Source organism: Dreissena polymorpha, chromosome 2 (genome assembly GCF_020536995.1).
Source record: "Dreissena polymorpha isolate Duluth1 chromosome 2, UMN_Dpol_1.0, whole genome shotgun sequence".
Lineage (NCBI taxonomy): Eukaryota > Metazoa > Mollusca > Bivalvia > Myida > Dreissenidae > Dreissena > Dreissena polymorpha.
The window spans coordinates 153,127,130-153,153,286 of NC_068356.1; the positions used below are offsets into that span (position 1 = coordinate 153,127,130).

Consider the following 26,157-nt stretch of genomic DNA (forward strand, 5'->3'; position numbering starts at 1 on the left):
CGTCTATGGAAATTCCGTCGAAAGTGTACCTTTTAAATTAAACAATAAGTAGGTAAAATCAAAAACAACTGTATAATCAACGTCTAAAGTGTAGACCTCATATAACAGGAAAACAGATATGTCTATGAAATTTAACAGAACTTGTGTTTATATTTGTTTTCTCTATACATCAACTAGTGATCCAGTACTTATAAATATACAGGATACAACAATAACTCCCGATTGAATGCAAGCGCTTATTAGTTGTTCGCTTGCGAACAACTAAGGTTAAGAGCAAGTTTTGAAAGCAGTTGTTGGTCATTTCCCTTACCCTGATCACTGCCTGCAGCCTGCATACGAGTCGAGAAATAATTAGCGGCGTTGTTTCAGTTCTTGAATTAATGACGACTTTTGCGTAACCTCTTCGATAGCGCTTGACTGATTTCTGGTATTACACGGGATGGTGCGGGGGGGGGGGATCTGATATGGCTGGGAAATGTTCGGAGGTTCGCAACAGACTGATCCCGGAATTCGCTCGAGTTAAAAAAAACTCTTATCATCCCGGTACAAACAACGCCGGTCCATTATATCAACCAATGATGGCTTGATTTAAATAATAGCGGTTGATACGGTGTGTGTTTTTGAAAGGGTTATAAACACACAAAGCCGATTCCTTTTCTGATCAAAGGGAGAAAAACGGAAAAAATCTCAATACCATTTAACTAAGTTATAAATAGAACCATTATTTCATTATGTAAAGCAAAACAAATGTTAATGTTTTATTATAATATGCATATACATTATATTTCATTTTGTTTCATAATGATACGTAATACGCTTGTCGCGTAACCGACGACACAAGTCCCTCAGTACACTTATAATTTGTTAACATTAGTCTCTGAATATAGTGTTATTACAAGTCTTTAACGAACACAAGTTCCTAAATATATGAACGACACAAGTCTCTAAATAATTTCAGTTTTCTTTAATATTCAAATGAAATAATAACTTCAGTTAAAATGATCAAGAACGTAATATAAGCAAAATAGCAATTTCAGTTAAAATGCTCAAGATACTCTTAGCCTAAAATGTCCCTAAGATTCTGTACTTGTCGACTTTTTCTATTTTATACCAGGTGTCGCGGAAGACAACCGGGAAATAAACTATAAGTGGATCGTAACCGTTTCGTAAGAACATGTCGATAGCCGGTTAATACCCCGTCTACTAAGATGTAATTAACGGTCATTTCGGCTATTTTATCAATCTCCACGCAGAGTTGTCGTTCCTTGCTCTCACATACAACTCTGCAAATGGCTCAGCACGCCATTTTGTCTACCAAATAGCTAAAACCGAACAAACGCATACAATGTATATGTGTGTGGATATTTAAGATCGCATGCATTTAATTATTAAGAAATATGACTTTTAAATGTACGATAAATCGTGCAAAAACTTGTGAGTTTTAATGCAACTCTTTGGAACTATTTTATTGCCCATTTACACAGATGTAATCATTCCACGCACTTCACAAATGTAAACAATTGTACATATTTTTTATTGAGTGACGTTATGCATTGTTTCGACGTATTTATGTATGTTGGTTTCTTAACATAAAAAAAACATATCAATTTTATAATAATTAATTAAGACTGATATAAGATATCATGGTATGAGATGGTTTTCTTTAATGCAGTTAATGCAATGTAACCGTCGTGCAAGAGATTGTTTAGTATGCTGTAACCTCAATGATGAACGCTTGGAATGATCATGACATGAATGAGACGCTTTCATAACAATAGTCCGTTCTGAGCCCAACACAGAGGTGAATGTAATGTGACCGTCGTGCAAGAGATTGCTATTTTATACATAAACGATCTATTAATAGAAAAGATAGACGAAATCGACTCGGGTTTATGCATATTATTGACAACTTCACCGTTTGAAACGGGAAGCGTTTACCTCAATGGTTTGCTGGTCACGCGTTATTACGTACTTTGATCGGACAATTTTTGAAACTTAAACAAAATATCTTTCAATACGAATTTATGAAATTGATATTTGAATTGTATATATTCCATTAAGATAATTTCTACATGATTTAATACTAACAGTCCCGATTTATAAACATGATTTATGCGTGATTTAATATTTAGTATATGTCTTAATGATAATAGTTTCTACTTAATTATACATTAATAATCATATTATTTATTACTATTTAATATTTGATATTTGTCTTTATGATCATAGTTTCTACTTAATTATACAATAATAAATATATTCTGTATTAATAATTTCTATATGATTTAGTAAATGTTCTATAAAGATAGTGTTTACATAAATTGGTATACTTTAATAATGTATCTGTTTTGTATGTATTACGTGACACGCTGTTAATTAAAAAAATCTTGACAATCGGAAACATATTATCGATATTCGCATAACACACATTTCATGCGGTGAATATTCGACTAACAAGTGACAACAACAACAACAACTTCAACCTTTTTGTAAATTTAATTATTTAAAAAAAAACGTAATTTTTAGTGCTAATATTGGTGATTGGTAGAGGAGTTACACGTTAATGTCAGTACATGAAAATTAATAAGGATGAACTGTAAATAAATTACATGAAGCATTTAATATCTTGAGAACAATTTTATAAGGAAAATTAATATGGTTTGCTTGAACACGCAGTTTTCTTTCCAAACATTTAAATCACAATTTCATAGCCGCGTCATGCGAAAATGGGTCGTATGGTCTTCCGGCCAGCGTAGCTCAAGTTTTAATGTGGTTTGCTTGGGAATTTAATACAAGTCTGGTTAATACCAATACATTTATGATTATAATTATGTTGTGGTTCATTCTTTGTTAGACTCAAACCAAGCGACGGGTAAACTCACGTAGTGAGATACGATAGTAAACAACACACTTTACACTCAATCTGCATTCGCACAAAAAAATGGTCAACTAGGTGCTACGTTTCCTGTTCAGTTAGAGGTAAAATCTTTACATAATTTCATTCGTAAGGCCCCGGCTTCTGGATATGTAAAGTTTAATTGGTTGGTTATTAATACAAGTTTACAAAGGCTTCATAGACGTTTTTGCGAACAATACGTCTCGCGTAAGTGTATATTTTTGCATAATAAAAATACGACGTCATAGTCGCATGGAGTTCACCAATTACTACATGTATAATATAGACAACGACAAAAATGCTTTATACTAGCTTAAAACAAATATAAAAAACAACTAAATATAATAAGAAATATCTGTAAAAAGATATTAGGCGAACATGCTGACTTTGAAATAAAGTTTGAAATTTATGTTTCAAAGTAATTAAATTCTAAAACAAAAGTTGTTGAAATGAAATGTGTATTATTAGAGTCAAATCACACTTAAGTCCGTATATTGAGAATTATGCTACGGGAGTTCACATCATATGTGTCCCCACATGGCTTAATATGAGTTTATTTCCGCACCATCGAAATATATCGTGTGTTAATATGTACCAGTTTTCTTTCGAAACATTCAAATCACACTTTCATAACCACGTCATGCGAAAATTGGTCTTATGGCGTTTCGGCTGGCGTAGCTCAAGCCCAGCCTGCGCATTTGCGTAGTCTGGTCAGAGGCGATGCTTTCCCCTATACTATTACTCAAGGTTTTATGGTCTCATTATGTATCTTCTGACCAGACTGAGACATGCGCAGGCTGGGTGGGCAATAGCTATGATGGGCGCATATGGCATAAGACCAATTTTCGCATGACGCGGGTCTTTTAAAATCTAATTGCGAGTTATAAATCGTATATTTTGGCACAATGCATTTCGATATAAAATTGAATTCAAAAAGTAAATACAGCAAACTGACAATTAAGGGTAGCCTATTTAGGCCTTCAGGAACGATTTTCAGACATGCTGACCGAGTACGACACACAATTTCGGTTAGATATTTAAACGATTTTCCTCTTAACGTGATACTTTACTATTTTGGTAGTGTTTTTTCTCATCTTGAAAGCAAAACTGTGTTTATTGATAGTCAATTATGTCTTCCCCTGATGATTTAGTGACCGACTACAGACCCTGTAATTCTTTGAGATGGATTTAAACGCGTAATTGTAACTGGGCCACAATTTGTGTGTATGGATCGTTTGAACATGCAGAGTAGTCCGGAATTGCGTTCATAGAACAGTGTTACATCCTTTACGCTGCGAACAGACACAGTGATGCAGCCAAAGTTCAGAGGATTTCTCCGAATATGCTTATAACATATTCGAATGTATTAATTCGTGCCTGCTGGCATTATGTATAGGTCATTTAAGGTGAAATGCTATGTAAAACAGCTTCGACGAAAAAGCGCATGAGTGTTCTATACCGATATTAAGGTCAGAGAATAGTTGACACCATGTGAACTACTAGGGTAACAAATTATGCATAAACAACAACGTACGGGTCAACAGCGCTGGCTTTATGACTACCTAATTCGTGAGTAAAAAGTACTGCTCGCAGAAATTTTTGATTTTTTTTCATCAATTAACGTCATGTTCATTTTGAACTGTATATGGTGTCAAAAGTTTTGAAAAGGTAATTTCCGTCATGAAATTATATTCTAAGTGTGATAGGTATTCGATATTCCCACAATATTTATTTAATATAATGGTGATCGCAAATTTTATTTTATTTTAACTGATTCTCATTATACCATTTTCATAATATTTTGTAATGCTTTTAGAACGTCTAAAAAGAGACATGTTGTTGTTATTTTGTTTAAGTTATCTCTATAACATAAATATCATGATTAACAGTGTACACACATCTCGACCTGTGCGATAAAACACACTCTTCATAAATCTGAATGGGTTGTGTTTATTTCAAACATGCGATAAAAAAAACTAAAAGATAATTTTGAAAAATGAGTTGCGTCTAAGTTTTTGCAATAAACGCATCGGAATTCTATGAGGGAATATCTTTTAATATGCCCTTATTTCATTGCAAAATGAAGAAAAACAGGTGTTTTTTCTCACTTTTATTGCATATAAATTTAACCTTGAACAAAAATGCATGAACACAAATTATCGAAATTAAACAATTTTAATGCAAAAACATCACATTTAACATCCTAAAGTAAAAATTGTTTGTAAAATTATGAACATTTTTAGAGAGAGAAAGTAAGTTTTTTCGCATTAAAAATCAACATTTGTGACACTCCGTATTAATACGAACTATTAAAAATGTCATCATGGTTCGTAATAATACAAACATTTTCTGGGACAAAAAGTAAGTTTTTTGCATTAAAAAAACAACATATTTAATACTTTGTATTAATCAAACATGTTCACGAACAAAAAGGCATTTTTTGCATTAACAATCAACATTTTGGATACTTTGTATTAATACGCACTATTATAAATTGTCATCATTGCACATATTAATACAAACATTTTCAGGTAGAAAAGGTCATTTTTTTGCAATAAAAATCATCATTTTTGATACTTCGTATTAATACGAACTATTATAAACTGTCATCATTTCTCGTATTCATACGAACATTTTCATGTAAAAAAAGTCAGTTTTTTGGCATTAAAATCATTATTTTTGATACTTCGTATAAATACGAACTATTATTAACTGTCATCATTGTTCGTATTAATACGAACATTTTCAGGATAAAATGTCAGTTTTTTGGAATTCAAAATCAACATTTTGATACTTCGTATTAATACGAAGTATTACCGTATTAATTGTCATAATTGCAAGTATATATACAAACATTTTTAAGGAGAAAATGTCAGTTTTTTTACAATAAAAAGTCAGTTTTTTGGCAATAAAAATCAACATTGTTGAAACATCGTAATTATACGAACTATTATTAACGGTAATCATTGTTCGTATTAATATGAACATTTTCAGGGATAAAAAGTCTTCTTTTTTCATTAAAAATCAACATTTTTGATGCTAATTAATACGAACTATTATAAATTGTCATCATTTTACGTATTAATACAAGCATTTTCAGGGAGAAAGATAAGTTTTTTGCAATAAAAATCACCATTTTTGATACTTTGTATTAATACGAACTTTTATAAATTACCATCATTGTTCGTATTTATACGAACATTTTCAGGGAAAAAATCATTTTTTGCATTAACAATCAACATTTTTGATACTTCGTATAAATACGAACTATTATAAATTGTATATATATATATATATATATATATATATATATATATATATATATATATATATATATATATATATATATATATATATATATATATATATATATATATATATATATATATATATATATATATATATATATATATCGTTTGCATAGTTAGTATATTTAATAATATTCTACGACCGATGCTATTCATGTAACTGTTATTAGTTTAAACGTATTTATTAGATCAAATATGCATGGGATTTGATGACAAGTTTTTACAACATTATCTGGATCCACTCCCAGATTATATCAGATAAATTGATAAATACATTATTTATGATTCAACAACACAATCAGTTAGTATAACATAAACACAGATAAATAAGTATGAAAGTATGTTTAGTTATTAAGAATAGTTATCTTCTATTGTACGTATGTTATTGACAATTGCAAACAAAATTTAAAACCTTTTTAAGCCTGAATGCCTGTACTGTTCTGAACACAATTTCATTAAAATTCAAAGACATGTTGGGTTCATCACATAGCAAAACATTACGATTAAGGTTTTGGTTCCAATTGCTTATATTTTATCCTCTTATCTTTGCAAATTTTAAACATTCAAAACAGTAATGCCACGCATTTTCACAGGGAGCACCGCAAGAACAAGTTGGATCAATGATAAGATTTGATCGATAATGATCGTAATTTAAACTACTCACATATTTCTTAGTCTAGTGTAAGCATTGCTTATTTTTCTACTGCCTTTATTATAGTATTTTGGGCACACAGATGACTGTGGGTTAATCTCTGATTTGAAAGAAGATATTGTAGATTTTTCTCTTGTGTCTATATTAAGGTTATTCCACAATTTTATTGTAGAAGGGAAAAATGATACACTGTGTGAAGTTTATCGAGATTGGGACAAAGAGTAATTCTCTCGATTCCTAGATTGTAATTTGAAATACTGCCGATTCCCTAACTTTCTCCAGAAAGCAACATCCAAATCCATGTACTTTTACAATGTCTAATCAAATACCAGAGGTCGGTTCCCACAAACATCTAAAGGTTTTCCTCTCGAAAGACTGTAAATGGAACATCCATATTAAATACATAACAGAAAAAGCATGGAATCGAATTATTATTATGCGAAAACTAAGGTTTAATCTTGATCGGAAATCTCTTGAAATTATTTACATATCGTTTATTCGACCTCTTATTGAATATTCAGATGTGATATGGGACAATTGCACCCAAGCGGAAAAAACGAAATTGATAAAATTCAAAATAAAGCAGCGCGAATCGCTTGTGGATTATCTAAACTAGTGTCATTAACTGATCTGCATAAGGAAATTAACTAAGAACCGCTTCAGGACCGCCGTGACAAACATAAATTAACATTATTCTACAAAATGCAAAATTCACTTACCCCACAGTATTTGACCGACCTTGTACCCCAACATGTTGGATCTGTTGCTATGTATAACCTTCTCAATGCTAATAACTTACGCACTTCCGAATCTAGAACAACCCTTTACTACAATTCATTTGTACCCGCAGTCATTCGAAAATGGAACAACTAACCAGATGATGTTAAAAATAGTGAATCGTTGAATGCATTTAAATCTAAACTTAACTTAAATAGAGTTATAACACCATCGTACTATTACGTACATAGGTAAACGTCGTTCTCAAGTAATACACACGCGATTAAGGACCAAATCCAGTTCCCTTAATGAGCACCTTTATGCAAAAAATATTATTGCTTCTCCTCTTTGTCGCTGTGGAGATATTGAGTCTAACTTCCACTTCTTCTTCATATGTTCATATTATAGCGTAATACGGACAAAATTAAAGAATGATGTCTTGGGAATCGTAAGTCATGTCGACCTTGATACGCTTCTTTTTGGCAATGCTTCCCTAAACGATGATGATAACTCTACAATCTTTCTTTGTGTTATACAATACATCACTAAATCTGAACGTTTCTCATATCAATCCGCTCCCGACTCGACGTTGCATCTATTTGCCTTTGACTCATAATCAAAATCCTTCATCCTACCTAGATTACCTCACTTTCTTTAATGTTTATACCCCGTCTTTTTTCTACTGGCATATATCATGAAGCTTGTAGTCTTTAAACACAGCCACCTCTATGTGTAAATATTAATCCTAAGGAGAGAAACTATATTAGAACTTGATTCTTTCGTTTCAATCCTTTTCTGCTTATATTGAGTAAGATCTGTATAGTTTGTACTTGCTATAAGAAATAAATATGTTTTAACTAAGTACTGCCGACATTTTGTGGAAGCAGATTAGATAAATAAGAGGGTGTTAATTGAGAGTGAATTTTATAAAATGTTACTAGTTTTTTTTCTTTTTCTTTTCGAGGCTAAGGGCTTAAGACCAGATTCTTTATATAAGTTCTCTTTACTACAGAAGAGGGGTATCCACAAACAATTCTAGCAACTTCCAATTGTAAGTTTTAAGTCTATTTCTTTCATATTCACTACGTGACTAGCATACTCTAATATTGGAAGAATAAAGGTTCTATAAATTGTTAGTATGTTGCTTTTCGATAGTATATACTTAAGTTTTCGAAAAACAGTATTTATCTTTGAACAGGAATCAAAAACATTATTTACATAGTCCGACCATTTGGCATTTGAACTTAATGTAACTCCAAGATGTTTATGGTTGTTTGATGATGATAACACGGTATTTTGAAATTGCTTTTTTAATGCGTCTCCAGATAAGGTGTTCGACACAAAAATGAATTCAGTTTTATTTGAATCAAACGACACAAGCCATTTCCTAGACCAACAGTTAAGCTTGTTAAGATCAATAATTGCGGTTAATTCTGAAATATCGTTAGAAGCATACGCAAGAGAAGTGTCGTCAGCAAATAGTTTAGTTAGACTATCAAGATTTTCATATATATCATTAATATAGATAAAAAATAAAAGAGGACCAAGGACAGAATCCTGGGGTACATCTGCTTTAATAGGCTTACTGTCAGAGATGATATCTTTAATAAGTACTTGATTTGACCTGTTTGAGATATACTCAGTAAACCATAATAGCAATTCGTTTTTAAAACCATAAGCTTCTAGTTTATAAATAAGACCTCTGTACCACACTCTATTAAATGCTTTGAATCATCACAACAGACAAGACAAGCGTGTTTCTTTTCATTAAGATTTTGACATACAGAATCGTACATTTCTAGCAGTTGATAGACGGCGCTTTGACCCGGCCGAAATCCTGATTGAGAACAATGAAATAGATCGTAAGCCAACATATAGTTATACAAATGTTTAAATAATACTCTTTCAAATACTTCACCAACACAGAGTAGTGAAACAGGGCGGAATTACATATGCTTTCTTCCATAGTGTTGGAAATTGACTTTGATTTAAAGGCATAATAAACAATATACAAAGGGGAATAGATACCGTTGTGGATGTATTTGTTAACATACAATGGCTTAAACCATCGCAACCAGATGCTTTCCCAAGCTTATGTTGTCCGGTCTAACTGTATACACTTTTGTCATCTAGAGTGTCACGTTATTCATGATTGGTGCTGGTTGATTTACATTGTGAACATGAGTATTAACTAAGAAAACATACAGCGGAGTTTTTATTTTATGGACGAACCGCATTTGACAAGTGTAATGAGATTTACATGCGTTATTGACATGTAATTACTTTATGAGTACTTAGTTTTGCACGCAAAAGGCTGTAAGCAATTTCAAATTCATGTTTTGCTTTGTGTTTCAATAAAATGCAGAATTATTTTTAATTTTGTTGTTGTTGTTGTTGCGTAATGTTTGTGGGCATATGGTCGTCTATCATTGTATACTGGACAACATAAACTGCATACAAATCTTATTATCACACGTAAACGATCCATTTAACGAATTGTTGGGAATAATTCAGAATTGTCAATTTGTCACGGCAAACAATGTTTTGAAATGTTAAAAATATAATTACAAGAAAGCGTAGGTGAACTACTTGATATAAATGATAACCAAGTGTAACGAACGGCCATTGTTCGTAATACGTAAGACTACAATTGCAAACCTGTGAACGAGAGCACAATGTTGCGCATTGTAAAGCATTATTTAGAAGTCTTCCGGTGAGCTGCGCAATTGTTTTTTTCAATTTCTATCTGGGCTGTAAAGATTTTTTCACCATAAGTATTATGACCTGCTGCAAATTTCGAAACTTTAGGTCAAGGGGCTGCGATGTGTGTGAAAACCTCTGGATACATATTATTTTCCCCACCAATAAGCTGTGCGAATGGTCCAAATAATTGCTTAATTCAAGTGTAGATTTATTGGAATGTATAATTAAATATTAACAATAGCAATAGGATTCCTTACAAACATCATTCGCATGATTTGTGTTGTTCTGTACGGAAACAAGGAAACATAAATTAAACAAAACATTCATTTTATTGTCAGTTTGAGGAAACTTCAACGTATCTACGGCATGTAAATTCAAATATAAACTTGAATTATACAATTGTAATTTAGGTCAAGATGATATAAGTAAATACACGGGTGATACGATCCATGGTCTGGAATGCGACACATTCCTTGTATTTGAATAACTATCAATGTAAATATGTATAAATAAAGCCATGTCATTACAAAATATGACATATTTGATTGGAATTTCGTAAAGTGGTGATTGTATATCTATATTTAGAGAAGAAAACTTTCAACTAAATGTGCATAATTGTGTATTTAAAAAACATTAGTTATGATTGATTACTCCTTTGTAACTAGTTAGTGTAAGAATTTGTTTGAAGTTATGTATCGTAATAAAGTTGTTTTTCTGGTATATGTTGACAATTTGTGAGTACTTAAATGTGCATGCTAATTTGTTTTGTAAATATCAAATGTGTTTGAATTAAAAAGACAAGTTCATTAGAATATTATATAGAAATCCATTCAATACACTTACACATGGTGAGTTTTGAGGATTGTTTCGTTGTTCTTCGCCCGTCGAGCGAAAGGTATCATTAAATGATTTCTCCCCCTGAACAGGTCGGCCGATTTTCATGAAACTTCACGGAAATGTTTTTTCAGTGACCATGTTACAAAGTTGTTCAAATTATTGAGGTCCGCCATATAAGTAGTTCACCAGCTTTTAAAATATTTTTTAATGAAACTTTTAAAAGTATCTTATAGAACTGCAAGACCTAGAGATTTGACATTTGGTATGTGCAATCCAATACCTAATAACTTTTTAAAAACAATTTACTTAAGAATTTGAACAAGTGCACAAAAGACAGATTTTTATGCTCCTTTTTGTAGTGTGAAATACACCAGAAATACTTTAGGTAAGTGGCCTGTGATCTTGGCCAAAAATTCGATGTGTACAACTATCATGTACACGGTTATTCTGCACGCAATGTGTACTTTTGGCACCGATTTCAGACGATTTCTAGGACTTATCCTTAAATCTTAAGATATCGGCACATACTGCAAGAACAACTGTCATTTATTTACTTTAGATGTTTGCAAATGTATTTCAATAACTTGAGATGTTAGTAAAAAAAATAATAAAGTTCTTATCGGTGTGTTTACATTCTGTCCAGCCCGTGTGTAAACCCCATTGATCCTGCCTCCTGATACCGAATACTTTAAAATTGTGTTCCTGTATTGTGCATCGTATCATCTAACCGGTTGTCGCATCGCAGCTGCGAGCGGGTTTTTGGGCAAAAACATTTAGAAAAGTAATTGTTTTCGATGTGCACATAAATATCAATATAAGATCTGTGAGATGAAAAGTCGTTTAGGTGTATATCACTTCGTTTTACTGATGGTGATCGTGGTAATGTAGTTCGCGGTGCTTTTAGAATTGTTGATAGTGAATTTCATAAAAAATCTTGCAATACACACGCACGCACGCACACACACACGCACACACACTTATGTTATGGCATTTGCAATGATCGCGGTTATATATTTACGAAAAGGGTAAATCACATGTTTTACTTTTCGTCGATTTCATAAACCCTCGTAACAAGTGTGATCAATTGCATACTTTGGTATAAATGCAATTTACTCTAACACTAACATAACGTTTTTTTTGTTACGAGATTTGACGCTGACGTCATTGCAACAAATAATTGGAAAAGTATAAACAAGTTATTTCGGTCCAAGGACGTTTCACTGTGTCCGCTTTATTTCATAATTTATTTTTTTTGCACTCACTCACACCTTGACACATCACACAACACATTTACAATTCTGATTTTTAAAAATTGTTCAGTTTATCAACACTATTTGACAAACGTTCCTTCGACATTGCATTTAGCAATTCGTCCAAAAGGCAGTGACATCTCCATACCAGGTGCGGGTGTGGTTTGATCTTGCTACACTTGCAAATGGATGTATTGCATTTATATATTTACTTCCGCATGTTTTTCGTGCCAAAACAAACAAGTGTATTTTCCTTGTTCCTGAGTTGGATGAAATGCTTTGATAAATATTTTTTTTAATCTGAAAGAAAATTGGGTTAAAATTTTCCACTGTCTGCAAAGTACATTTTATTGATTCATGTGACATAAGGTTATCTTAACAAACCTCGATGAACAATATGTGATTTATTAAAGTGTAAAAAAAAGTCCTACCTACACAGCCTAATGATGTTATTTTGAAGTGACATGATTTAACAGAGGAAGTGCAAATTGTCTAAATCTTTCTTCATTTTTTTTTCGAAATTAATACGTAGTTCAGTTCTTGATAAGTATTGAAGGGTTTCAATTGATAATTTATCAAACAGATACTATGCACCTATGATACATTAACCAAAAACATTGGATTTCAATTTTTGAAACAATGCCATTGTTGTTTCAATGTGTTTTTTTTATTTAAGTGACTTGATCATATGGGTCGGACATATTCACAACACAAATAATGTGAAATGTGCTTTATTCGAACAGTTTATTGATAAATGTACATTCTGAAAAATCAAATTTACCTTAAACTTCATTGCAGACACAAAGTGACGTGCAATACATTAATTGGTTTAAACATATTTCAAAAAGGTCTGGTTATTTTATCCAATTTATGACTATAAAAGGCATTTGTCTTATTATCAACCTCATGTTAATCAAGAATTTTAGACTGACTCCAATTTCATAAAACACGTTTGACACATAGACAGCAGCAAAACCACCACATGCAATACTATAAACAGATGTAATAAATTAGCACTAAAATTTTGTTAAAAATAAAATTCCGTAAAATATATGTTACAACATAATACATTTGGGTAAAATATATAATGAAGGTTAATGATGCTTATTTGTGTTGAGGGTAATTTACTTACGGATTTCAAAGGCATTTTACAAAGTAAAAGTTCCAAAATGCTTGGTATGAAAGAAAGGAATTGAGCATGCAGATTTAATTCGGTGCAAGCAGCTATCGTACATAAAAGGTTGAAAAAATGTAAAATGTTCATTTGTTCAGTGAGTTTGTTAAATACGTGAACATGTAGACCAGAGTCGAGTGACCGTGTGTGCATATATACAGATTAAGTACATAGTTTGCTATTTTCCTGATCGCTAGTCAAGAGATGCAGCTGTATGTCACAATATGAAAGCTCATCTTCAGAATGCTTTTTCTTCTAATACCCATCCCAAAGTAGATTTGAGCAGCATGACCTTGGATTTGGTCTACACCTGCAAATGAAAATATGTAGTATTGTATCTAAATGTAATCTTGGATATGTACTAATTAATCTTATCACTCTGCAATTCTGCAAATATAAGGGACACACTCAGTTATTATGATAGCAGACAATGTGTATCTCATAACAACATATTCAAATAAAGATCAATTTGCATACAATTCATGCAATACAGATACACTTAATGTAGACAACTTATTAATCTTCCAAGATTATGGTTATGGTTTGTAAAAGGCTGTGTCTGCTACACAAATGTCTAGCTGATGCAGAGAGTTTGAGAATCAGCTATTGATACATTGTTCACAAGTGACAGTATGCATAGCATTCAGTTGCAATAAATGCATTAATACACAGACTATAATGAAATAACTAATAAAATTTTGTACCCAACTTTCTGTCAACAGACATGGCGACCAAGTTAATCGACCAAGTTAATCGTAGAAGAAATAAGGCAGTCAAAGAAACAGAAATATCTCCCACTGAGATTCTTTTGGCTGTGAAGTGGTGAGCTTGACATTGAGCCAGCATCATAGAATAATTACTCCTGGACAACTTTTAAATAACATAATGTTTTATGAAAATGGGTATAAGAGACACGAAGCAAAATAACGTTAAAACTAAACAATTTGACATTAAGTGAATCAAGTGTGCCCTTGATCTTCACTTTTTTGCTTATAGCCTTAATGACATTAACATTGCGGTAATACAAATCCTTCAAAAGTTATAGAAAATAGAACTCAAGCTTTTGCTGTTTAACAGGCGGTGTAAATCATCTCATTAACCATAACATTTGACACATGTTTAAAGAAATTCTTCACAAGGTAAATAATCAGACTAGAAAATAAAGGCCCCAACTGTTGACCTTTAATGGTGACTTTAACCTTGAGCCTTGAACATGACTAAGTCACGCCTCCTGCACAACCTCTCAATGAAATACACATATTAGCCGATTAATACAGTTATCACAGCAGGGCATGTTAAGTGGAGAGCTTTGACACTGTGACTCGCTCTTGTATGGTGGTTGCATCTGCGGGTCTGTAATAGTAATATGTTAATTTTTCCATCTTGAAGTATTAAAATTTTACAACAAAGTCATGAACAACAAGTTGATAAAGTAAATCAAGAAATTATAACTTGCATGAACTGTCAGACTGTTTGATATGTGATTAAAAAAATAATATAGTCCTAAAACACAGATTGGAAAAAGCATTAATACAATATACATGTGAACACAAACTTAATTGTATTAACATTGAAATAATTGCAGACAATTAATTCTAATGTTACCTGTTTTGTTAATGACCTATATGCTTAATAGTAGATCAGTCAATAAAAAGTTAAAAAAATACACAATATTCCTTATATCATTCTAAGGTCCAAGTGATAAGGTAAAGGAATTTAAAAAAAAAATCCTTATATGTGTTATGAAAAAGAATGTGACAAGTTAACAATTGAATTCTTGTCATTGAGCTTAATATCATATAAAAATAAGAATACATGTTAATGATTTCAAAAAGCACAGGTCTTATTTATGGAAGGGAATATCCCCCAGAACATGCATGCTGCTAAATTACAATTGAATTTTGATGTGTTGCATTTGTTTTAAAGTAACTGCTTCTTCAATCAATATTGCTTGCATAGTTTGTTTTGATGTTTGCTCGATGTATGTTAATCCTATATTCTTGCGAGTAAATGACAAATGCATCATTTCTGTTAAATTGCTCATGTCATTGTGGATATCTTCTTGTTTCTTTATTAATCTTTCTATGCACAGACCACTTTATTATATTACTGGAAACCAATAAGAATTTTGCTTCCTCGCGCAAATTATTATAGAGGGAGACAACTGTGGTAAGAGTACAATAATTTCCTGGGTGTGGACTCCTTTGTCGAAACAGTAATATTTGTGTCCAAGCTAGTTTTGCTGATATAACCCTCTATAAAGAGATGTATTTGTGTAGAATAAATATAATGATTGATTTATTTGCATCTTGCTAAACATTTGGACCTTGTGTTCATCATGAAAATTCATTGCATTCCGAGATTTGTTGGTGAGAAAAGCACCAGATTAAAAAGCAAACGCACTTGTGTGCATTTCCTAGTTTATGAGGACAGAGGTACTTCAGCGCCTGAGGCTGCATTATGTGATGATCCGGATTGTGTCTTAGCACAACCTTTTTAACTAACTCCACTCACATAAGTTTGGACGCATATGAATTATAGCTCCTATTTTTAGCTATACATTTTTACTATAATATTTTCTGTTTTGATGTAGTCATGTGCTGTGTGTGTGTGGGGAGCAAGAGAACACGGAAGAAACCCCACCAACCCAACTCACATGCTCAGTAAATGGGCATTGAACCCAGGTCTCTGAGGAGAAAATTGTGAGTACAAACCACTGTGAATTATAAATGTTTCAATGAAAAAAAAAAATGAGGAGCATAACAATGTTCATATCAATGTTGGAATCAACAAGGGCTGTTTGTAAAACATGCATGCCCCCCATATGGGTTGTCAGTTGTAGTGGAAGCCATTGTGTGAATACGTTTTTTGTCACTGTGACCTTGACCTTTGACCTAGTGACCTGAACCTTGACCTTGACTTTTCACCACTGAAAATGTGCAGCTCAGTGAGATACACATGCATGCCAAATAGGAAGTTGCTATCTTCAATATTGCAAAAGTTATAAAACATTAACCAAGGTTAAAGGTTTTGGACACACACATACCATGAATGAACGAGTCCTTGACCTTTGACCTAGTGACCTGAAAATTAATAGGGGTCATCTGCCAGTCATGATCAATGTACCTATGAAGTTTCATGATCCTAGGCCTAAGCATTCTTGAGTTATCATCCGGAAACCATTATACTATTTCGAGTCACTGTGACCTTGACCTTTGACCTAGTGACCTGAAAATCAATAGGGGTCATCTGCCAGTCATGATCAATGTACCTATGAAGTTTCATGATCCTAGGTGTAAGCATTCTTGAGTTATCATCCGGAAACCATTTTACTGTTTCGAGTCACTGTGACCTTGACCTTTGACCTAGTGACCTGAAAATCAATCGGGGTCATCTGCCAGTCATGATCAATGTTCCTATGAAGTTTCATGATCCTAGGCATAAGCATTCTTGACTTATTATCCGGAAACCATTTTACTATTTCGAGTCACTGTGACCTTGACCTTTGACCTAGTGACCTGAAAATCAATCGGGGTCATCTGCCCGTCATGATCAATTTACCTATGAAGTTTCATGATCCTAGGCCTAATCATTCTTGAGTTATCATCCAGAAACCATCTGGTGGACGGACTGACCGACCGACCGACATGTGCAAAACAATATACCCCATCTTCTTCGAAGGGGGGCATAAAAAGAGTTCTCTGGTGACTTTTTTCTGCAACACTTGCGTTTATCTTTCCAAATGTGTGTGTGTGTTGGTCCATTGCATGATTCATTGTCACAGCCCGTCCGCTTGATATTCAAGCGTTAGCTTGACCTGTGGTGATTGAAGGTTGTTTTCCAGTTAGTCTCTTCAATTAGTGCAAACACTGTCATGTTAAGTCATGACTTTATTTTCATTTCTAAATACATCTTACTTTCTTAGAAATCATTTAACTGCTTAAAGTCAACTAAATATCAATTGGCCATTCTAATTCGCACATCTGTATTTATAAGTAATGTGCTTTGTGACTGACAAGTTAAGGCCGATGGACGAAAGTACTAACATATAACTGACATGCTTCTGGCGTTTTACTGACTCGCAGAGTTTTGACAAAAACAGTCAGTGTTTTAATTGTCAAGTCATATATTGGAGTTTGGTAATCCTCATTTTTCTGGTTCCCAGCATTAAATGAATCGGACATTAAAAATGGTCATGTCGCATTTGATTAACTTCAAGTTGCATCATGCCTTTTCAACGTGCCAAGTGCTCAACCCTTGCGTATTGTTGATTTACTTAAAGATGCATTTTCATTAACATGCAAGGTAATATTTGATTTACAATCATAAAGAAACGACAGATGCACTGATGTTTCTTGTACATGCAACCAAGTGATGCAAAGAAGCACAAAGGGGTACGGAAGTTGAAGTATGTTGGCAACAAATAGTAGAATGTTAAAAGCATTTGTCATATACCAAAATGCAATTGAAATTTGTTAAGATTCAGTTGTCATAAGCAATATAAATTGTCATTAAGCATTATGTAATTGTCATTTAGCAATATGAATGGACTGGCAGACATTCCCTTCTATACTTATTTGCTTTTTGAAATGTATTAAATAAATGATCGCATAAAATGAATGTCTAATTTGGTTGATGTTAATTAAAATATTCATGTATAGCCTAATAGAAGTGTCCCCGAGCAATTTTGTATGGCGCAGAAAATGTGTGTAGTTGTTAAACATATATGACTGAAAATGTTCTTTAAGTACTGCTATACAAATGAGCACTATTTTTTAACAGCACTGTACTGTTGTTAATTCTTAGATATGTTGCTTTTGAGGTGTTTAATCACAAAGGATACATGTAACGAAATTACAGTCCTGGATGCATCCAGTTTAGAGAGGTTCCAACGTACATGTACATGTATTTAAGTAAACTGATATATAACAAGAGGGCCTGAAAGGTCCAAAGTCGCTCACCTGAGATAACAAGATATTATTGGGACAAATCTTCTGACAAGTTTCATGAAGATCGGAAAATAAATGTGGCCACTAGAGTGTTAACAAGGTTTTACTTTAGCCATATATAGCCATATAAGGAAAAATGCCCCGCCCCTGGTGGCCATGTTTTTTAAGCAACCAAAACCATTTTCGAACTCATCCAAGATATCATTGGGACAAATCTTCTGACCAAGTTTCATGATGATCGGCAAATAAATGTGACCTCTAGAGTGTTAACAAGGTCTTACTATAGCCATATAAGGAAAAATGCCCCGCCCCCGTGGTGGCCATTTTTTTCAACCAACCAGCATCATTTTTTAACTCCTCCAAGATATAATTGGGATGGATCTTTTGACCGAGTTTCATGTAGATCGGACTATAAATGTGTCCTCTAGAGTGTTAACAAGATTTTACAATAGCCATATAAAGCCATATAAGGAAAAATGCCCCGCCCTTTGGCAGCCATGTTTTTTCAAGCAAACGCTTCCTTTTTTTTACTCATCCAAGATATCATTAGGACAAATCTTCTGACCAAGTTTCATGAAGATCGGAAAATAAATGTGGCCTCTAGAGTGTTAACAAGGTTTTACTATAGCGATAAAAGGAAAAATGCCCCGCCCTCTGGCAGCCATGTTTTTCTACCAACCGGCATCATTTTCGAAGTTGTCCAAGATATTATTGGGATGAATCTTCTGACCAAGTTTTATGAAGATAGGACAATAAATGTGGCCTCTAGAGTGTTAACAATATTTAATTTTAGCCATATAAGGAAAAATGCCCCGCCCCTTGGCAGCCATGTTTTTCAAGCAAAGGTTACCATTTTTGAACTCATCCAAGATATCATTGGGACAAATCTTCTGACCAAGTTTTATGAAGATCGGAAAATAAATGTGGCCTCTAGAGTGTTAACAGTGTTTTACTATAGCCATAAAAGGAAAAATGCCCCGCCCCCTGGCGGCCATGTTTTTAAAGCAACCAAAACCATTTTGGAACTTATACAAGATATCATTGGGACAAATCTTATGACCAAGTTTAATGAAGATCTGAAAATAAATGTGGCCTCTAGAGTGTTAACAAGGTTCTACTAAAGCCATATAAGTAAAAATGCCCCGCCCCCTGGCGGCCATGTTTTTCAACCAACCGGCATCATTTTTGAACTCGTCCAAGATATTGTTGGGATGAATCTTCTGACCAAGTATAATGAAGATCGAATAATAAATGTGGCCCCTATAGTGTTAACAAGATTTTACTATAATAGCCATATAAGGAAAAATGCCCTACCCCTTGGCAGCCATGTTTTTTAAGCAAACTCAACCATTTTCGAACTCGTCCAAAATATGATTGGGATAAATTTTCTGAGTTTGATTAAGATTGGACAATAAATGTGGCCTCTAGAGTGTTAACAAGGTTTTACTAAAGCCATATATAGCCATATGAGGAAAAATGCCCCGCCCCCTGGTGGCCATGTTTTTCAAGCAAATGAAACCATTTTGGAACTCATCCAAGATATCATTGGGACAAATCTTATGACCAAGTTTCATGAAGATCGGAAAAAAAATGTGGCCTCTAGAGTGTTAACAAGGTTTTACTATAGCCATATTAGGAAAAATGCCCCGCCCCCTGGCGGCCATGTTTTTCAACCAACTGGCATCATTATTGAACTCGCCCAACATATTATTGGGATGAATTTTCTGACCAAGGCAGGTTACATGAAGATCGGGCAATAAATGTGGCTTCTAGAGTGTTAACAAGATTTGACTGTAGCCATACATGTATATACCCATATAAGGAAAAATGCCCCGCCCCTTGGCAGCCATGTTTTTCAAGCAAACGTAACCATTTTCCAACTCATCCAAGATATTATTGAGACCAATCTGCTGACAAAGTTTCATGAAGATTGGACAATAAATGTGGCCTTTAGAGTGTTAACAAGGCAAATGTTGACGCCGCACAACGGACGACGGACAAAAGGCGATCATAAAAGCTCACCATGAGCACATTGTGCTCAGGTGAGCTAAAAAGGATAAGCTAAAATCAAAACAGGACTTGATAAGTAGGTTAGTTAATTGGCAAATATTGTGAAATTCATGAACTGACACTCTTTTTATGTGGTATGTTAATAATATTTGCCTTCTTTAAGACCTGGAATATTTGTTATGGTAAACAAATCACTCTAAATTACCTGCCTGTCCATGATTTTCTTTCAGCTTTGGACCTTATTTCCATACGAAGGTCTAGTAAATTTAAACTGGATGTGCACATCTGGCAATCTGGAATTGCAGGAGCCTAAATATGAAATTATGATGATAAGGTCAGTTTATTTTTAAATATTAATTTACAAATGATTTTCATATACTTATGAATTAAAAGAAAAATAAGAAGCTTTAACTTTTGAGACCATTCATGGCTCTAAGACCATTCATGGCAAATAGGGATTTATTCATTATGTAGAATCAGAAACCATGCAAAATTATTTTTGGAAACGAGAGATCACAAACCAAGTTCTGAAAAGATACATACGGTAGATAAAGCATCTTTAATAATCATTCTATTGCTTTTTGGCTTATTTTATAGCCATTTTTTAGACATATGCTCAATTTTTTTTAAATCCAATCCAGTAATCCCAATTTATAGTTTAACAATCCCCTGTTTAGAAACCAACTTGTTTAGTAACGAAATAAAGATTTTCAAGTGGTACTATCCATTTAACTGATATTTATATGTTTATTATTTTCTGATGTATGAAAGTTTTCTCAATAATTCTTTTAAAGTTTTTAATCAATCTTAGCAATAGTTCCTTTTTCCCTATTCCAAGTAAAAAATACAAGAAAATTTATTTAACGTCGGACATAATAAACACAAACATAAGCTAATAGCTTTTTCCTGACAAACAAAAGTACATGGTATACATAACAAAATAAAAGCAGCTGTAAGATGAAAGAACATGGTAATCATAAAACAAAGACATGCATGGCAAGACATAGTAATACAATGACATATTTAAGACATAATATTATCCAGAGACGTAGATAACTACATCTCTGTATTATCACAGTTAATACAAATTTAAAAGTTAAGATGACATATGATAAGGGGAAGTTACTAGTACTGGTACATTAGATATAAGAAGTATAATGTCCCTTGCATTAGAAGGATATTGCATGTATATTAATTAGAAGAGTTGTAGTTAAATAACAGTGCATAAGCATAAAGTTGTAAATATTCTAAATAATATGTAGTCCCTGACATAAAAAATATATGAAGTGAGAAGGAAAAAAATAAGTGTTGGATAAAATTATAAATAGAGGGTATAAAGATGTATACTGACTATGAAAAAATGAAGAACTATGAACTATGAAGAACATGCCTTCTAGAAACGAAAAGGCAGGAATGTGTAGTAGACCATTCATGGCTCTAAGACCATTCATGGCTCTTAGACCATTCATGGCTCTAAGACCATTCATGACTCTAAGACCATTCATGGCTCTAAGACCATTCATGGCTCTAAGACCATTCATGGCCCTAAGACCATTCATGGCTCTAAGACCATTCATGGCTCTAAGACCATTCATGGCTCTAAGACCATTCATGGCTCTAAGACCATTCATGGCTCTAAAACAAGTAAACTGAGACACAAATTCCCAAGTTCATGAGTACAGTATTTGTATTCGTTTAGTTTAACATTGTCCCCCTTATCCACCTAAGTGACACTTACAATGTAAATAAATTTAAACAAGCAAATTCGTTGAATTGATATCCCCGCCAATATGCTTCTGGACACTCAAACCAAGTTTCAATGAAATCCGCCAAGGCACTTCCAAGATATGGCTCCAGACACACACAAAAAGCATTTTTCAAGATATAAAGGGCCATAACTCTGTAATTAACAGATGGTGTACAAACCAGTTCAATGGCGTGCATCATCCATATATATATTCATAACAAGTTTCAATGAAATCCTAAGCACTTCCAAGATATGGCTCCGGACACAAAAGTGCCTGACAGACAGACGGAAAGACTGACAGAAAGATTGACTGACAGACGGACAACGCCAAAACAATATCCCTCCGCCTATGGCGGGGGATAATTAAAACCCAACTGATCAGCACCCTTTAACGGTTTCCCCCCTTAATCAAAAGGCGCTGGCACAAAATCTATTTACAGTCAGTAAACCAGTTTATAATAACCCGGCAAAAAACGTTATTTTGACCACAATAATTTGTTTTGGGATTTGGTGTCAATGTGAGAGGATGTAAAAATAAAGGGTAACAGGTTAGGCCAGACGGCATATGCAGTTTTTTTGTCAAAAATAGCCAATTAACGTTCACCCTTCGGAAAATTATTAAAAATCATTCAACTTACAAAATTATTTCAAAAAAATTGTCATGGCATTTGTTTTCAATCAGCAAAAAGTTTATTTGAAAATAATAAAGCCTTCTATATCCATATGCACATTTCAAAACATAACACATTCAATCAATTCCGGTCAACTTTTTGCTGCATTTGTACCCCCTGTAAGCATAATACAAAAGGTGAAAAGCTTTCGTGTATTGTACTTGCAATAATTCAACTCTCGGTTTTATAACCCAATGGTTTTCTGAGAGCCGCCATAGCAAAAATTATCAAAGGCTCTGGGAGTCCGTTTATATGGACTAGTACTAACGCATGCGAATGCTACATGCCATCAGTAGTTTATGTGGTGAACATTCCATAAATTAAATGTGTACCTCTGAGCTCATGTTCTTTTGTTTATGTTCTATTTTTAGTCCAAGCCGCGACGCAGAAACCGCCTTACCGACCTTGACCTGAAATGTAGACGCATTCGATTTTCAAAGAAAACGAAGCACCACACGACAGTTCAACCACCAAAGCACTTATAAGTAAGTGATGTCATGTTTACAGGAGGTAACTGGTGTGATGAGTTTTTGCCCATAAATATGGTCACTATTGCCTGTTTTTAATTTTTAACATTTCTTAATGTTGCAACTTAAACTTTAGAGTGTACATTTTCTACGACCCTTTGATCAGTGTAAGGAAATTATGCTCTCCATTGAGATATCCCCGGGCAACCTCAACCCGGGAGGTTATTGCTGCTGCTATACTCTCCTCTCTGGACATTATTGCCCCATGGTACATTGTCCTTACCCTTTCTCGGACATAACCCCCACCCTCCAGTAAATTATCATCTTCACAATTTATTTCAATCTTATACTTTGTGTGTATCCATCATGAAGAGATAAGAGTATATAAGCGTGTCAACTTTTAAACGCGAATTATGCCTCAGAATGATAACAGCGTTTCGACGAACAGCAGTGAGCGACAGAAGTCTCAACTGCAGCTATTGTGCCTGACCATTGACTCGATTTACCGGAGGCTGTCTCCTGGCTTCCTGAATGATGGCTGTACTCGCCAATGCTTAGTGTGCTCTAGATAGCGCCTTACCAAGCTTTCATCGCGACGGGTTGTTGCGGCCTAAAAAAACGGCGAATCCAAAGTTCCACAGATTGTTTGAACGGTCATTGTCTGCCATCATCGCATCGTGTACGATCCAGACTGTCGGGGAAAAACAGCGATGGAGTGTGACAAACATGCATTTGCTGAATCTGGTCACTGGGCGCGCCTGACACGTATGTTGCGTCGAAGTAATCAACAAGATCTTAGAGCGCCTCGAGATCTAGATCGTTGCCAGTCTGTACTCTCGGTCGGATATGTCCCATGCCTTCTGCGACCTCTGGTGTAGTAAGTTCTTGTAGACCTTTGTTAGACAGAGTTCCTGAATCATCCGCTGGGTACTTTTCGAGAAGGGATAGAAGCAGCATTGAACGTTGAAGTGACTGCCCAGGACGGCGATAATGACATTTATTACGGCCTGTTCTAAGTCGCCCGTGACAGGCTGTCCGGTTAGCACCGTGTTTGGTATACTCGCTTCTCACATAGGCAACATGGGTTTAATTCCCGTTCCTGGAGGCAAGTTAGTTTGGTTGGTGGTCGCATAACAGGACAGGTGTGGTTTCCTTAAGGTGTTCCTGCTGCCCCCCCCCCGCCCCCACCACCAACAACACAAGACCACACGAAAATAAATAAGTTTTCAATAACAACTGGCTGGAAATTACAACTACCGGTAAAAGAAAAAAAACTCGTCTCTATGAGCGTGCGTCTAGAACATTAATTAGGAAGGAATGCTGGGACACAATCCGGATGCATTCCAAATGCAGCCTCGGGCGCGGGAAGACCTCAAAAGTTTTAAAATTCATACACACGCATGAGACATGTGTGGTTATGAGGATGAATGAGATGGCATCGCAATTATCCACCACTCTTCAGCATTATCTTGTAGATCTTCTGCGTTTTACTCTACGGTAAGTCTTACAAACGGGGAAACTGCATATGCCCGGCTATGTTCTAGAACATAGTTAACAGGGTGCAGAATCAACGGGGTTTTCAGGGGTTTACACAAGGGCTGGACAGAATGTAATCACACCGTAAAGAACTTTATTTTTGCAAGTATTGAAACTGCAAAAAAAAACTGATTTCAAGTGCATGCCCTGTCTATAAAACAGTAAGACACACATAGTGCTATAAATTACAGGCCAATATCACTCAACTGCATTTGCTGTAAAAATAATTGAACATGCCATGTCTCACATTGATAAAAATAACATTTTATATGACCTCCAATACGGGTTTAGGCCTTCCCGTTCTTGCGAAACACAACTGATATCATTCCCCCAAAACCTAACCCAATCAAATAATCAAGGTATAAAAACTGACATCATCATTACGGATTTTTGCTTAAGCATTCGATACAAACTTAATTACTATGGAATTAATTCAAATGCTTTCTTCTGGACATCTGACTTCCTTACACATAGAACACAGACTTTTGTCCTGAAGTTCAAAACCATGTCAGACAATGTACCTGTAACCTTCGGAGTTCCCCCAAGAGTCCATCTTATTTCTGATGTACATAAATGCTGAATATATATCAAACATAGCACTCTAATACTTTTGTATATGATAACATCATCTACAAAAATATCAACAACCTCACCAGCGCCCATGGTCGATTGTAGCCAGGCTGCTTAATGCAATTTCACCCCGAAAATGCAACATACTCATCATTTTCTCCTACAAACTACATGACCACACCCTTGAAATAGTAAATCACGCCAAATACCTAGGTCTTACACCGCGATGTAACCTCAAATGGGATAAACATGTTTACTCAATCACAAGTAATGCAAACAAGGTACTAAGATTTCTTCGCAACAACATAAAAATCAACGCATCAAAAGTAAAAGATCATGCTTAAAAAGCATTAGTTAGGCCTAAATTAGAATTCTCTACTGTCTGGGACCCACATACAAAAGCTGAAATAAACCAACTGGTAAAAACGTACAAAGGCATCCAGATTCCTAGCCAACAGTACACACGCTCAGTAACGAATATGCTTGATACCCTAAATTGACTCACACTTGAAACACGCAGAAACCAAAGCGCTGAAGGCACTGAAGTTGTTCGCTATTGTATAATCTTAGACGCAAATTATCTTAGACGCAAATCAGTTTTCAAAATTATGTTATATCTTTTTATATCGTAAGTTTGAAATGAACACAACCCATTTAAATTTATGAAGAG

At 34.3% G+C, this 26,157-nt stretch overlaps 1 long non-coding RNA gene across 1 annotated transcript; it reads right to left on the minus strand.

Annotated features, from left to right (window-relative positions):
• Positions 1 to 13,078: 13,078 nt before the first annotated feature.
• LOC127870482 (uncharacterized) lies at positions 13,079 to 23,336 on the minus strand. Its single transcript, XR_008044843.1, has 3 exons — positions 23,247 to 23,336; positions 20,702 to 20,805; positions 13,079 to 13,847 (listed from the first exon to the last, which is right to left on the minus strand). It is a non-coding gene; the product is annotated as an uncharacterized LOC127870482 (long non-coding RNA).
• Positions 23,337 to 26,157: the final 2,821 nt, after the last annotated feature.